This window comes from Dama dama, chromosome 18 (assembly GCF_033118175.1).
Source record: "Dama dama isolate Ldn47 chromosome 18, ASM3311817v1, whole genome shotgun sequence".
Taxonomy (NCBI): domain Eukaryota; kingdom Metazoa; phylum Chordata; class Mammalia; order Artiodactyla; family Cervidae; genus Dama; species Dama dama.
The window spans coordinates 114,150,004-114,164,068 of NC_083698.1; the positions used below are offsets into that span (position 1 = coordinate 114,150,004).

Sequence of the window (14,065 nt, forward strand, 5' to 3'; positions counted from 1 at the left end):
CACGGCTGACCCCACTCACCCCGGGGAGCCTGACCCCTCCGGCCCCGGGGAGCCTGCGGGAGCCGCCAGCGGCAGAGCTCCTGAGTCGCACGTGTCCCCGGGGGACACAGAGGTCGAAGGAATCAGCTTAGAGCAGTGGAGACGCCTCCAAGAGCACAAGCGGCCGAAGCCGGCCTTCGACCTCCGGAAGATCCAGTCAGCTCTGCCTGCCGGAGCAGTCGTGATTCACCAGTCCAACCACGGAGAAGGGAGAAACGGCAAGCTGCCAGAACAGGAGCACGACCGGCTCGGCCGTCCCAGAACGGACAGCCCGCCTCCGGGCCTCACGAGCGTTGGCAATGGCCCTTGTGCCAGCGGGAGGGCCTGAGCGACCAAGAGGAAGAACAAGAAGCCGCAGCCATCTCTGGGGCTGTGGCGGTAGGTAGGCTCTGAGGCACATGCATGCAGACGCACAGGCACACTCTGCGTGCGGCACGCCCTGTGTGACCCACCAAGTGTTCCGGCGACGAGCGAGTTCCTCTCGGCGGTGTGGCTGGTGCAGCCTCCTGGAAAAAGGCGGGGTCTGCAGTGTGCCCGGGGCCACGGTGTTCACCTGGATCACGCTGAGCAGCCGAGCTCTCGAGGGCTGTCTCTGCTGGGAAGTTCCTGGGGAGGATGGGGTGCGTGACCGCGTTTGAGCACGATCCGAGGGCCTCGCACTTCTGCGGGGGTGGGAGAGTCCTCTCTGGACGGGACTTTGGATGTTGGTTTGCCTTTCTTTCCCGGTCTGCATTCTCTGGCCTTACTGCTGGCCTCTGGTGAGTGATGCGGCAGGGTGACGCCTCGCAGTATGCCCACAGCCAACGGAGCAAGTAGACCATCTCCTGAGCCCTCCGGGGGGCAGGGAGGAGCGGGTGCAGGTCCGTGAATCATCTCCTTCTGGCTGGCCAGGCTCTCAAAAACGCCCCACACGACGAGCAGGGTCCGGGGAGAAGATGGGCGAACAGGCTCTATATGTGGAATGTCCTTGGGAGGTGTAGTGCTACTTGGGAAAGGGACCTTCGGCAGGAATGACGCAGGGATGTGTTCGTCACCGGCGGGCCACTCGTGCACAGAGTTGCCTGGGCTCCATTTCCGGTGCAAGGAGACTGCTGCAGAACCTCCAAGTGCCAAACGGGACAAGTGATTCACCGTGCCACGAGCATCACCAGCAGCACCACAGGCACCAACACGAAGGCCAAGGGGAGAAAGGCGACCCATGGAGTCCCAAAGAAACTTCTCCACCAGCATGGCACAGAGGCTAAGTGGAGACGGGTGATGCAACCATTGCTTTCTGAAAGCAAAGGTCCTCCCCACACTGAGGAAAGACCCAAGCCCGCCCTAGATTGGGAGAGCAAGACAACTGGACATCCGAGTCTGCCCATCCTACCTGTCAGTCAGTTGTCTCGTCCAGCTTGGCCCCGGACAAAAGCGGGTGGACGCCATGAGACGCGGCCGGCCTCTGAAGTGTCTGGGCCGGTGGGGAAACTGTCCTCTCCTAGCTGCTTTCCCGCCTGGCTCGTGATCCCGTGACCTGGTGGAGGGGCGCCCGAGGATAATTAACAATCCCCTCTTGCGGTTTCTTTCTTTCTCTTGGTTGCCGTCTTCAAACCCAAAACCCTCCATTAAACGGTGGGTCTGGAATTAGCGATTTAGCATCTTGGACCTAGAGGGACAACTGTGGCTCCTGACTGCAATAGTCGGCTTGGCAAGGAACAGAGAACGTTCCGCTGGCTCCTTCCCCCTGCACGGTTACCTACAAAGCACCGTGCCCACCACACGCAGAGAGGAAAAAGAATGATGAGCAGTACCTTTGCCCAAGAACACGAACAAGCGTGCCCTGGACGAGGAAGTCGAGCCACCCACAGGCCGCACTCAGTATCCCCACCAGTCTTCCTCTGCCCCATCGCCTCAAATGAACTTACTGCTTGCCCCATCTACACGCTCTGAAGAAGAGGAAGAAGAAGAAGGAGACAGAAAAGGAGAAGGAGGTGAAGAAGTTGAAGAAGGAGAAGAAGGAGAAAACAGTGATTGGAATGGCGTGGCAGAGGGAAGGGGATTGTCGCCTGATGCTGGGGGAAATCTGTGCAAAAGAGAAACAAATACTGGCTGATCTGGCTTCTCTGTGCCATAGGAAGGAGGCAAAAGGACAGCAAGTGTGTGAGCACGTGCGTCATAAAGCACAAAGCAGTAGGGTCCTGGGATGGGATGGGGCAGCGGGAGGTGGGAGGGGTGCAATAGGCTAAGGAAGAAAATGGGGTCACGACCGTCTTTTCCTAGTAAGGATCAAAGGAATCACCACATCAGCTATGGGAAACCCATGGACTGTGGAACGCCCGTAGTGTTGGAAGGCAAGCACAATATCCAGGTCGGCAGAGCAAACAAACATACATGTCACACGCCAAGAAGGAAACCAACAGTCATCCTCTTCCAGGAGGGAAATCTCTTTATACCTTAAGTTATAGTGCGTTTTGAGCCCCTACATTGGAAAGATGACTCTAAAAGTCAACTAGTGTAATTAAGGTAGAAACAGAGAATAATATCAAGCAAAAATAAATAAATAAATAAATAAATAAAATGAACAGAGAATACAAAAAAAATAACCAATAATAAATGAGCGAATACCCCCCCCCCCCCAAAAAAAAGAAGCAAATAATAAAGAAGACAACTAAGGTTGGAAAGGAGCTGAAGAAATGAATCCAAAGTTTCAGCGAGCCTGTGGCTTTCTGAAGGAGCTCGCTTTGGACCATAACCAACGGCCCTGAAGGGAGAGAAGCATATGTGCCACAGTCGCGGCATGTTTTGGTGCCAGGACCCCGAACGCTAGAAGAGTGGCTCGTGAGAAACCATAGAAATTGGAGTGGACCTCAGTCGAGAGCAAAGTTGAGGCAAGGGTTTCTTGTTGTCCGGGGAGGGGTTGTCCTCAGGCAGGGGACTGGGGTGGGGAGAGCCCTCAAGGAGAGAGGGTAGGTGGGCAGACATGTCTTTCCACAAGTGTGTTAGGACCTGAAGGGCGAGCCCACGGAATTCCTCCCCAGCCCACATGTGTGTGCTGAACTTGGAAGCCCTGCAGTGACTGTCTAGCAGGCAAGTCTGGAAGGCCAAAGGCCCCGGGATTCATTTGCATCCTGAGCCCTTTGGTCCAGGGCCAGATCGGAAGTACGTGCGGGGGTTCGTCATGGGGAATTCCCGGAGAAAAGTGTCGGTGGTGGAATGTCGGGAGTGGGAGTGAGCACGCCCTGGGACGCCTCAGCCAATGAGGATGTTGCGCGTGCGGGGGTGGGGCCGTGGGAAAGCCATGAAAGGCCCGAGGGGGCGGGGCCCAGGCCCTTTCTCAGAGAAGCACCCTCTGAGGGAAGGAGGCTTCATTGTGCAGAGGCAGGTAGGAGACGGAAAGACTCGTGGGCCTTGTTTGCAGAGACCCGGGGGCTGCTTCTGCGCACGGGGGAGGTGAATGTCCTTCTCCCTTCAACGTCTTCCCCGGAGGGCAAGGTTGTCGGCCCAGTGCCGCGGGTGTGGAAACCCTTTGGGAACCCTGTGTCCGTGAGGGGCCGTGGCCGGCGGTCGGGCGGCCCCAGAGGGGTGACTTCGCTCATGGGTCAGCAGGGCTGGTGCCTGGCCACCAAGTCGCCCTGAATTGGAGGGGGCCGTGGAGGGTCTGGGCTGGGCTTCATATTCTGGGGAATACCTGCTACGTGAATGCAGCGCTGCAGTGTCTGAGCCACACGCCGCCCCTGGCCAGCTGGATGGTGTCCCAGCAGCACGCCACCCTCTGTCCGGCCAGCACCTCCTGCACGCTCTGTGCCGTGCGAGCTCACGTGACCCGAGCCCTCCTTCAGCCGGGAGAGGTGATCCGGCCCCGCAAGGACCTGCTGGCGGGCTTCGAAAGACACCAGCAGGAAGATGCCCACGAGTTTCTGATATTCACTCTGAATACCATGCAGCAAGGGTGCTTGAGTGCATCTCAGCTGTCGGGCCATCCCTCCGAGGACACCACCCTCATCCGTCAGATCTTTGGCGGGACTTGGAGGACTCAGATCCAGTGTGTCCACAGCCTCGGAGTCTCGGACACGTTCGATCCTTACCTGGACATCAGTCTGGATATCACGGCGGCTCAGAGTGTGGAGCAAGCTCTGAGAGAGCTGCTGAAGCCCGAGAAGCTGGACGCTGAAAACGCCTATGACAGTGGCGTTTGTCCCCGGAAGGTGCCTGCCACCAAGAGGTTGACTTTGCACAGCACGTCCCAGGTCCTGGTGCTGGTGCTGAAGCGGTTCACACAGGTGAGCGGGGCCAAAAGGGCTCAGGAAGTGCGCTCTCCCCAGTGCCTCGACCTGCAGCCCTACACGTCTGAGCGGAAGGCAGGCCACTGGGCTACGTGCTCTATGCCGTGCTGGTGCACTCCGGCTGGAGCTGTGAGCGAGGACACTACTTTTCTTACGTGCGAGCGGGCAACGGCCAGTGGTATAAGATGGATGATGCCAAGGTGAGCGCCTGTGACGAGAGTGCTGCCCTGAGCCAGAGCGCCTACGTGCTCTTCTACTCCCGGGAGGGTGCGTGGCAAGGGGGAGCTGGGGGAGGGGCAGCGGCCCCCCTCACGGCTGACCCCACTCACCCCGGGGAGCCTGACCCCTCCGGCCCCGGGGAGCCTGCGGGAGCCGCCAGCGGCAGAGCTCCTGAGTCGCACGTGTCCCCGGGGGACACAGAGGTCGAAGGAATCAGCTTAGAGCAGTGGAGACGCCTCCAAGAGCACAAGCGGCCGAAGCCGGCCTTCGACCTCCGGAAGATCCAGTCAGCTCTGCCTGCCGGAGCAGTCGTGATTCACCAGTCCAACCACGGAGAAGGGAGAAACGGCAAGCTGCCAGAACAGGAGCACGACCGGCTCGGCCGTCCCAGAACGGACAGCCCGCCTCCGGGCCTCACGAGCGTTGGCAATGGCCCTTGTGCCAGCGGGAGGGCCTGAGCGACCAAGAGGAAGAACAAGAAGCCGCAGCCATCTCTGGGGCTGTGGCGGTAGGTAGGCTCTGAGGCACATGCATGCAGACGCACAGGCACACTCTGCGTGCGGCACGCCCTGTGTGACCCACCAAGTGTTCCGGCGACGAGCGAGTTCCTCTCGGCGGTGTGGCTGGTGCAGCCTCCTGGAAAAAGGCGGGGCCTGCAGTGTGCCCGGGGCCACGGTGTTCACCTGGATCACGCTGAGCAGCCGAGCTCTCGAGGGCTGTCTCTGCTGGGAAGTTCCTGGGGAGGATGGGGTGCGTGACCGCGTTTGAGCACGATCCGAGGGCCTCGCACTTCTGCGGGGGTGGGAGAGTCCTCTCTGGACGGGACTTTGGATGTTGGTTTGCCTTTCTTTCCCGGTCTGCATTCTCTGGCCTTACTGCTGGCCTCTGGTGAGTGATGCGGCAGGGTGACGCCTCGCAGTATGCCCACAGCCAACGGAGCAAGGAGACGATCTCCTGAGCCCTCCGGGGGGCAGGGAGGAGCGGGTGCAGGTCCGTGAATCATCTCCTTCTGGCTGGCCAGGCTCTCAAAAACGCCCCACACGACGAGCAGGGTCCGGGGAGAAGATGGGTGAACAGGCTCTATATGTGGAATGTCCTTGGGAGGTGTAGTGCTACTTGGGAAAGGGACCTTCGGCAGGAATGACGCAGGGATGTGTTCGTCACCGGTGGGACACTCGTGCACAGAGTTGCCTGGGCTCCATTTCCGGTGCAAGGAGACTGCTGCAGAACCTCCAAGTGCCAAACGGGACAAGTGATTCACCGTGCCACGAGCATCACCAGCAGCACCACAGGCACCAACACGAAGGCCAAGGGGAGAAAGGCGACCCATGGAGTCCCAAAGAAACTTCTCCACCAGCATGGCACAGAGGCTAAGTGGAGACGGGTCATGCAACCACTGCTTTCTGAAAGCAAAGGTCCTCCCCACACTGAGGAAAGACCCAAGCCCGCCCTAGATTGGGAGAGCAAGACAACTGGACATCCGAGTCTGCCCATCCTACCTGTCAGTCAGTTGTCTCGTCCAGCTTGGCCCCGGACAAAAGCGGGTGGAAGCCATGAGACGCGGCCGGCCTCTGAAGTGTCTGGGCCGGTGGGGAAACTGTCCTCTCCTAGCTGCTTTCCCGCCTGGCTCGTGATCCCGTGACCTGGTGGAGGGGCGCCCGAGGATAATTAACAATCCCCTCTTGCGGTTTCTTTCTTTCTCTTGGTTGCCGGCTTCAAACCCAAAACCCTCCATTAAACGGTGGATCTGGAATTAGCGATTTAGCATCTTGGACCTAGAGGGACAACTGTGGCTCCTGACTGCGCTAGTCGGCTTGGCAAGGAACAGAGAACGTTCCGCTGGCTCCTTCCCCCCACACGGTTACCTACAAAGCACCGTGCCCACCACACGCAGAGAGGAAAAAGAATGATGAGCAGTACCTTTGCCCAAGAACACGAACAAGCGTGCCCTGGACGAGGAAGTCGAGCCACCCACAGGCCACCCTCAGTATCCCCACCAGTCTTCCTCTGCCCCATCGCCTCAAATGAACTTACTGCTTGCCCCATCTACACCCTCTGAAGAAGAGGAAGAAGAAGAAGACGACGAAGAAGAAGAAGGAGACAGAAAAGGAGAAGGAGGTGAAGAAGTTGAAGAAGGAGAAGAAGGAGAAAACAGTGATTGGAATGGCGTGGCAGAGGGAAGGCGATTGTCGCCTGATGCTGGGGGAAATCTGTGCAAAAGAGAGACAAATACTGGCTGATCTGGCTTCTCTGTGCCATAGGAAGGAGGCAAAAGGACAGCAAGTGTGTGAGCACGTGCGTCATAAAGCACAAAGCAGTAGGGTCCTGGGATGGGATGGGGCAGCGGGAGGTGGGAGGGGTGCAATAGGCTAAGGAAGAAAATGGGGTCACGACCGTCTTTTCCTAGTAAGGATCAAAGGAATCACCACATCAGCTATGGGAAACCCATGGACTATGGAACGCCCGTAGTGTTGGAAGGCAAGCACAATATCCAGGTCGGCAGAGCAAACAAACATACATGTCACACGCCAAGAAGGAAACCAACAGTCATCCTCTTCCAGGAGGGAAATCTCTTTATACCTTAAGTTATAGTGCGTTTTGAACCCTACATTGGAAAGATGACTCTAAAAGTCAACTAGTGTAATTAAGGTAGAAACAGAGAATAATATCAAGAAAAAATAAATAAATAAATAAATAAATAAAATGAACAGACAATACAAAAAAAATAACCAATAATAAATGAGCGAATACCCCCCCCCCCAAAAAAAAAAGAAGCAAATAATAAAGAAGACAACTAAGGTTGGAAAGGAGCTGAAGAAATGAATCCAAAGTTTCAGCGAGCCTGTGGCTTTCTGAAGGAGCTCGCTTTGGACCATAACCAACGGCCCTGAAGGGAGAGAAGCATATGTGCCACAGTCGCGGCATGTTTTGGTGCCAGGACCCTGAACGCTAGAAGAGTGGCTCGTGAGAAACCATAGAAATTGGAGTGGACCTCAGTCGAGAGCAAAGTTGAGGCAAGGGTTTCTTGTTGTCCGGGGAGGGGTTGTCCTCAGGCAGGGGACTGGGGTGGGGAGAGCCCTCAAGGAGAGAGGGTAGGTGGGCAGACATGTCTTTCCACAAGTGTGTTAGGACCTGAAGGGCGAGCCCACGGAATTCCTCCCCAGCCCACATGTGTGTGCTGAACTTGGAAGCCCTGCAGTGACTGTCTAGCAGGCAAGTCTGGAAGGCCAAAGGCCCCGGGATTCATTTGCATCCTGAGCCCTTTGGTCCAGGGCCAGATCGGAAGTACGTGCGGGGGTTCGTCATGGGGAATTCCCGGAGAAAAGTGTCGGTGGTGGAATGTCGGGAGTGGGAGTGAGCACGCCCTGGGACGCCTCAGCCAATGAGGATGTTGCGCGTGCGGGGGTGGGGCCGTGGGAAAGCCATGAAAGGCCCGAGGGGGCGGGGCCCAGGCCCTTTCTCAGAGAAGCACCCTCTGAGGGAAGGAGGCTTCATTGTGCAGAGGCAGGTAGGAGACGGAAAGACTCGTGGGCCTCGTTTGCAGAGACCCGGGGGCTGCTTCTGCGCACGGGGGAGGTGAATGTCCTTCTCCCTTCAACGTCTTCCCCGGAGGGCAAGGTTGTCGGCCCAGTGCCGCGGGTGTGGAAACCCTTTGGGAACCCTGTGTCCGTGAGGGGCCGTGGCCGGCGGTCGGGCGGCCCCAGAGGTGTGACTTCGCTCATGGGTCAGCAGGGCTGGTGCCTGGCCACCAAGTCGCCCTGAATTGGAGGGGGCCGTGGGGGGTCTGGGCTGGGCTTCATATTCTGGGGAATACCTGCTACGTGAATGCAGCGCTGCAGTGTCTGAGCCACACGCCGCCCCTGGCCAGCTGGATGGTGTCCCAGCAGCACGCCACCCTCTGTCCGGCCAGCACCTCCTGCACGCTCTGTGCCGTGCGAGCTCACGTGACCCGAGCCCTCCTTCAGCCGGGAGAGGTGATCCGGCCCCGCAAGGACCTGCTGGCGGGCTTCGAAAGACACCAGCAGGAAGATGCCCACGAGTTTCTGATATTCACTCTGAATACCATGCAGCAAGGGTGCTTGAGTGCATCTCAGCTGTCGGGCCATCCCTCCGAGGACACCACCCTCATCCGTCAGATCTTTGGCGGGACTTGGAGGACTCAGATCCAGTGTGTCCACAGCCTCGGAGTCTCGGACACGTTCGATCCTTACCTGGACATCAGTCTGGATATCACGGCGGCTCAGAGTGTGGAGCAAGCTCTGAGAGAGCTGCTGAAGCCCGAGAAGCTGGACGCTGAAAACGCCTATGACAGTGGCGTTTGTCCCCGGAAGGTGCCTGCCACCAAGAGGTTGACTTTGCACAGCACGTCCCAGGTCCTGGTGCTGGTGCTGAAGCGGTTCACACAGGTGAGCGGGGCCAAAAGGGCTCAGGAAGTGCGCTCTCCCCAGTGCCTCGCCCTGCAGCCCTACACGTCTGAGCGGAAGGCAGGCCACTGGGCTACGTGCTCTATGCCGTGCTGGTGCACTCCGGCTGGAGCTGTGAGCGAGGACACTACTTTTCTTACGTGCGAGCGGGCAACGGCCAGTGGTATAAGATGGATGATGCCAAGGTGAGCGCCTGTGACGAGAGTGCTGCCCTGAGCCAGAGCGCCTACGTGCTCTTCTACTCCCGGGAGGGTGCGTGGCAAGGGGGAGCTGGGGGAGGGGCAGCGGCCCCCCTCACGGCTGACCCCACTCACCCCGGGGAGCCTGACCCCTCCGGCCCCGGGGAGCCTGCGGGAGCCGCCAGCGGCAGAGCTCCTGAGTCGCACGTGTCCCCAGGGGACACAGAGGTCGAAGGAATCAGCTTAGAGCAGTGGAGACGCCTCCAAGAGCACAAGCGGCCGAAGCCGGCCTTCGACCTCCGGAAGATCCAGTCAGCTCTGCCTGCCGGAGCAGTCGTGATTCACCAGTCCAACCACGGAGAAGGGAGAAACGGCAAGCTGCCAGAACAGGAGCACGACCGGCTCGGCCGTCCCAGAACGGACAGCCCGCCTCCGGGCCTCACGAGCGTTGGCAATGGCCCTTGTGCCAGCGGGAGGGCCTGAGCGACCAAGAGGAAGAACAAGAAGCCGCAGCCATCTCTGGGGCTGTGGCGGTAGGTAGGCTCTGAGGCACATGCATGCAGACGCACAGGCACACTCTGCGTGCGGCACGCCCTGTGTGACCCACCAAGTGTTCCGGCGACGAGCGAGTTCCTCTCGGCGGTGTGGCTGGTGCAGCCTCCTGGAAAAAGGCGGGGCCTGCAGTGTGCCCGGGGCCACGGTGTTCACCTGGATCACGCTGAGCAGCCGAGCTCTCGAGGGCTGTCTCTGCTGGGAAGTTCCTGGGGAGGATGGGGTGCGTGACCGCGTTTGAGCACGATCCGAGGGCCTCGCACTTCTGCGGGGGTGGGAGAGTCCTCTCTGGACGGGACTTTGGATGTTGGTTTGCCTTTCTTTCCCGGTCTGCATTCTCTGGCCTTACTGCTGGCCTCTGGTGAGTGATGCGGCAGGGTGACGCCTCGCAGTATGCCCACAGCCAACGGAGCAAGGAGACGATCTCCTGAGCCCTCCGGGGGGCAGGGAGGAGCGGGTGCAGGTCCGTGAATCATCTCCTTCTGGCTGGCCAGGCTCTCAAAAACGCCCCACACGACGAGCAGGGTCCGGGGAGAAGATGGGTGAACAGGCTCTATATGTGGAATGTCCTTGGGAGGTGTAGTGCTACTTGGGAAAGGGACCTTCGGCAGGAATGACGCAGGGATGTGTTCGTCACCGGCGGGACACTCGTGCACAGAGTTGCCTGGGCTCCATTTCCGGTGCAAGGAGACTGCTGCAGAACCTCCAAGTGCCAAACGGGACAAGTGATTCACCGTGCCACGAGCATCACCAGCAGCACCACAGGCACCAACACGAAGGCCAAGGGGAGAAAGGCGACCCATGGAGTCCCAAAGAAACTTCTCCACCAGCATGGCACAGAGGCTAAGTGGAGACGGGTCATGCAACCATTGCTTTCTGAAAGCAAAGGTCCTCCCCACACTGAGGAAAGACCCAAGCCCGCCCTAGATTGGGAGAGCAAGACAACTGGACATCCGAGTCTGCCCATCCTACCTGTCAGTCAGTTGTCTCGTCCAGCTTGGCCCCGGACAAAAGCGGGTGGAAGCCATGATACGCGGCCGGCCTCTGAAGTGTCTGGGCCGGTGGGGAAACTGTCCTCTCCTAGCTGCTTTCCCGCCTGGCTCGTGATCCCGTGACCTGGTGGAGGGGCGCCCGAGGATAATTAACAATCCCCTCTTGCGGTTTCTTTCTTTCTCTTGGTTGCCGTCTTCAAACCCAAAACCCTCCATTAAACGGTGGATCTGGAATTAGCGATTTAGCATCTTGGACCTAGAGGGACAACTGTGGCTCCTGACTGCGCTAGTCGGCTTGGCAAGGAACAGAGAACGTTCCGCTGGCTCCTTCCCCCCACACGGTTACCTACAAAGCACCGTGCCCACCACACGCAGAGAGGAAAAAGAATGATGAGCAGTACCTTTGCCCAAGAACACGAACAAGCGTGCCCTGGACGAGGAAGTCGAGCCACCCACAGGCCACCCTCAGTATCCCCACCAGTCTTCCTCTGCCCCATCGCCTCAAATGAACTTACTGCTTGCCCCATCTACACCCTCTGAAGAAGAGGAAGAAGAAGAAGACGACGAAGAAGAAGAAGGAGACAGAAAAGGAGAAGGAGGTGAAGAAGTTGAAGAAGGAGAAGAAGGAGAAAACAGTGATTGGAATGGCGTGGCAGAGGGAAGGCGATTGTCGCCTGATGCTGGGGGAAATCTGTGCAAAAGAGAGACAAATACTGGCTGATCTGGCTTCTCTGTGCCATAGGAAGGAGGCAAAAGGACAGCAAGTGTGTGAGCACGTGCGTCATAAAGCACAAAGCAGTAGGGTCCTGGGATGGGATGGGGCAGCGGGAGGTGGGAGGGGTGCAATAGGCTAAGGAAGAAAATGGGGTCACGACCGTCTTTTCCTAGTAAGGATCAAAGGAATCACCACATCAGCTATGGGAAACCCATGGACTGTGGAACGCCCGTAGTGTTGGAAGGCAAGCACAATATCCAGGTCGGCAGAGCAAACAAACATACATGTCACACGCCAAGAAGGAAACCAACAGTCATCCTCTTCCAGGAGGGAAATCTCTTTATACCTTAAGTTATAGTGCGTTTTGAGCCCCTACATTGGAAAGATGACTCTAAAAGTCAACTAGTGTAATTAAGGTAGAAACAGAGAATAATATCAAGCAAAAATAAATAAATAAATAAATAAATAAAATGAACAGACAATACAAAAAAAATAACCAATAATAAATGAGCGAATACCCCCCCCCCAAAAAAAAGAAGCAAATAATAAAGAAGACAACTAAGGTTGGAAAGGAGCTGAAGAAATGAATCCAAAGTTTCAGCGAGCCTGTGGCTTTCTGAAGGAGCTCGCTTTGGACCATAACCAACGGCCCTGAAGGGAGAGAAGCATATGTGCCACAGTCGCGGCATGTTTTGGTGCCAGGACCCTGAACGCTAGAAGAGTGGCTCGTGAGAAACCATAGAAATTGGAGTGGACCTCAGTCGAGAGCAAAGTTGAGGCAAGGGCTTCTTGTTCTCCGGGGAGGGGTTGTCCTCAGGCAGGGGACTGGGGTGGGGAGAGCCCTCAAGGAGAGAGGGTAGGTGGGCAGACATGTCTTTCCACAAGTGTGTTAGGACCTGAAGGGCGAGCCCACGGAATTCCTCCCCAGCCCACATGTGTGTGCTGAACTTGGAAGCCCTGCAGTGACTGTCTAGCAGGCAAGTCTGGAAGGCCAAAGGCCCCGGGATTCATTTGCATCCTGAGCCCTTTGGTCCAGGGCCAGATCGGAAGTACGTGCGGGGGTTCGTCATGGGGAATTCCCGGAGAAAAGTGTCGGTGGTGGAATGTCGGGAGTGGGAGTGAGCACGCCCTGGGACGCCTCAGCCAATGAGGATGTTGCGCGTGCGGGGGTGGGGCCGTGGGAAAGCCATGAAAGGCCCGAGGGGGCGGGGCCCAGGCCCTTTCTCAGAGAAGCACCCTCTGAGGGAAGGAGGCTTCGTTGTGCAGAGGCAGGTAGGAGACGGAAAGACTCGTGGGCCTTGTTTGCAGAGACCCGGGGGCTGCTTCTGCGCACGGGGGAGGTGAATGTCCTTCTCCCTTCAACGTCTTCCCCGGAGGGCAAGGTTGTCGGCCCAGTGCCGCGGGTGTGGAAACCCTTTGGGAACCCTGTGTCCGTGAGGGGCCGTGGCCGGCGGTCGGGCGGCCCCAGAGGTGTGACTTCGCTCATGGGTCAGCAGGGCTGGTGCCTGGCCACCAAGTCGCCCTGAATTGGAGGGGGCCGTGGAGGGTCTGGGCTGGGCTTCATATTCTGGGGAATACCTGCTACGTGAATGCAGCGCTGCAGTGTCTGAGCCACACGCCGCCCCTGGCCAGCTGGATGGTGTCCCAGCAGCACGCCACCCTCTGTCCGGCCAGCACCTCCTGCACGCTCTGTGCCGTGCGAGCTCACGTGACCCGAGCCCTCCTTCAGCCGGGAGAGGTGATCCGGCCCCGCAAGGACCTGCTGGCGGGCTTCGAAAGACACCAGCAGGAAGATGCCCACGAGTTTCTGATATTCACTCTGAATACCATGCAGCAAGGGTGCTTGAGTGCATCTCAGCTGTCGGGCCATCCCTCCGAGGACACCACCCTCATCCGTCAGATCTTTGGCGGGACTTGGAGGACTCAGATCCAGTGTGTCCACAGCCTCGGAGTCTCGGACACGTTCGATCCTTACCTGGACATCAGTCTGGATATCACGGCGGCTCAGAGTGTGGAGCAAGCTCTGAGAGAGCTGCTGAAGCCCGAGAAGCTGGACGCTGAAAACGCCTATGACAGTGGCGTTTGTCCCCGGAAGGTGCCTGCCACCAAGAGGTTGACTTTGCACAGCACGTCCCAGGTCCTGGTGCTGGTGCTGAAGCGGTTCACACAGGTGAGCGGGGCCAAAAGGGCTCAGGAAGTGCGCTCTCCCCAGTGCCTCGACCTGCAGCCCTACACGTCTGAGCGGAAGGCAGGCCACTGGGCTACGTGCTCTATGCCGTGCTGGTGCACTCCGGCTGGAGCTGTGAGCGAGGACACTACTTTTCTTACGTGCGAGCGGGCAACGGCCAGTGGTATAAGATGGATGATGCCAAGGTGAGCGCCTGTGACGAGAGTGCTGCCCTGAGCCAGAGCGCCTACGTGCTCTTCTACTCCCGGGAGGGTGCGTGGCAAGGGGTAGCTGGGGGAGGGGCAGCGGCCCCCCTCACGGCTGACCCCACTCACCCCGGGGAGCCTGACCCCTCCGGCCCCGGGGAGCCTGCGGGAGCCGCCAGCGGCAGAGCTCCTGAGTCGCACGTGTCCCCGGGGGACACAGAGGTCGAAGGAATCAGCTTAGAGCAGTGGAGACGCCTCCAAGAGCACAAGCGGCCGAAGCCGGCCTTCGACCTCCGGAAGATCCAGTCAG

At 58.4% G+C, this 14,065-nt stretch overlaps 1 pseudogene; it reads left to right on the top strand.

Annotated features, from left to right (window-relative positions):
* Positions 1–12,955: 12,955 nt before the first annotated feature.
* Positions 12,956–13,815, top strand: LOC133072988 (ubiquitin carboxyl-terminal hydrolase 17-like protein 6; annotated as a pseudogene).
* The last annotated feature ends 250 nt before the right edge of the window (positions 13,816–14,065 follow it).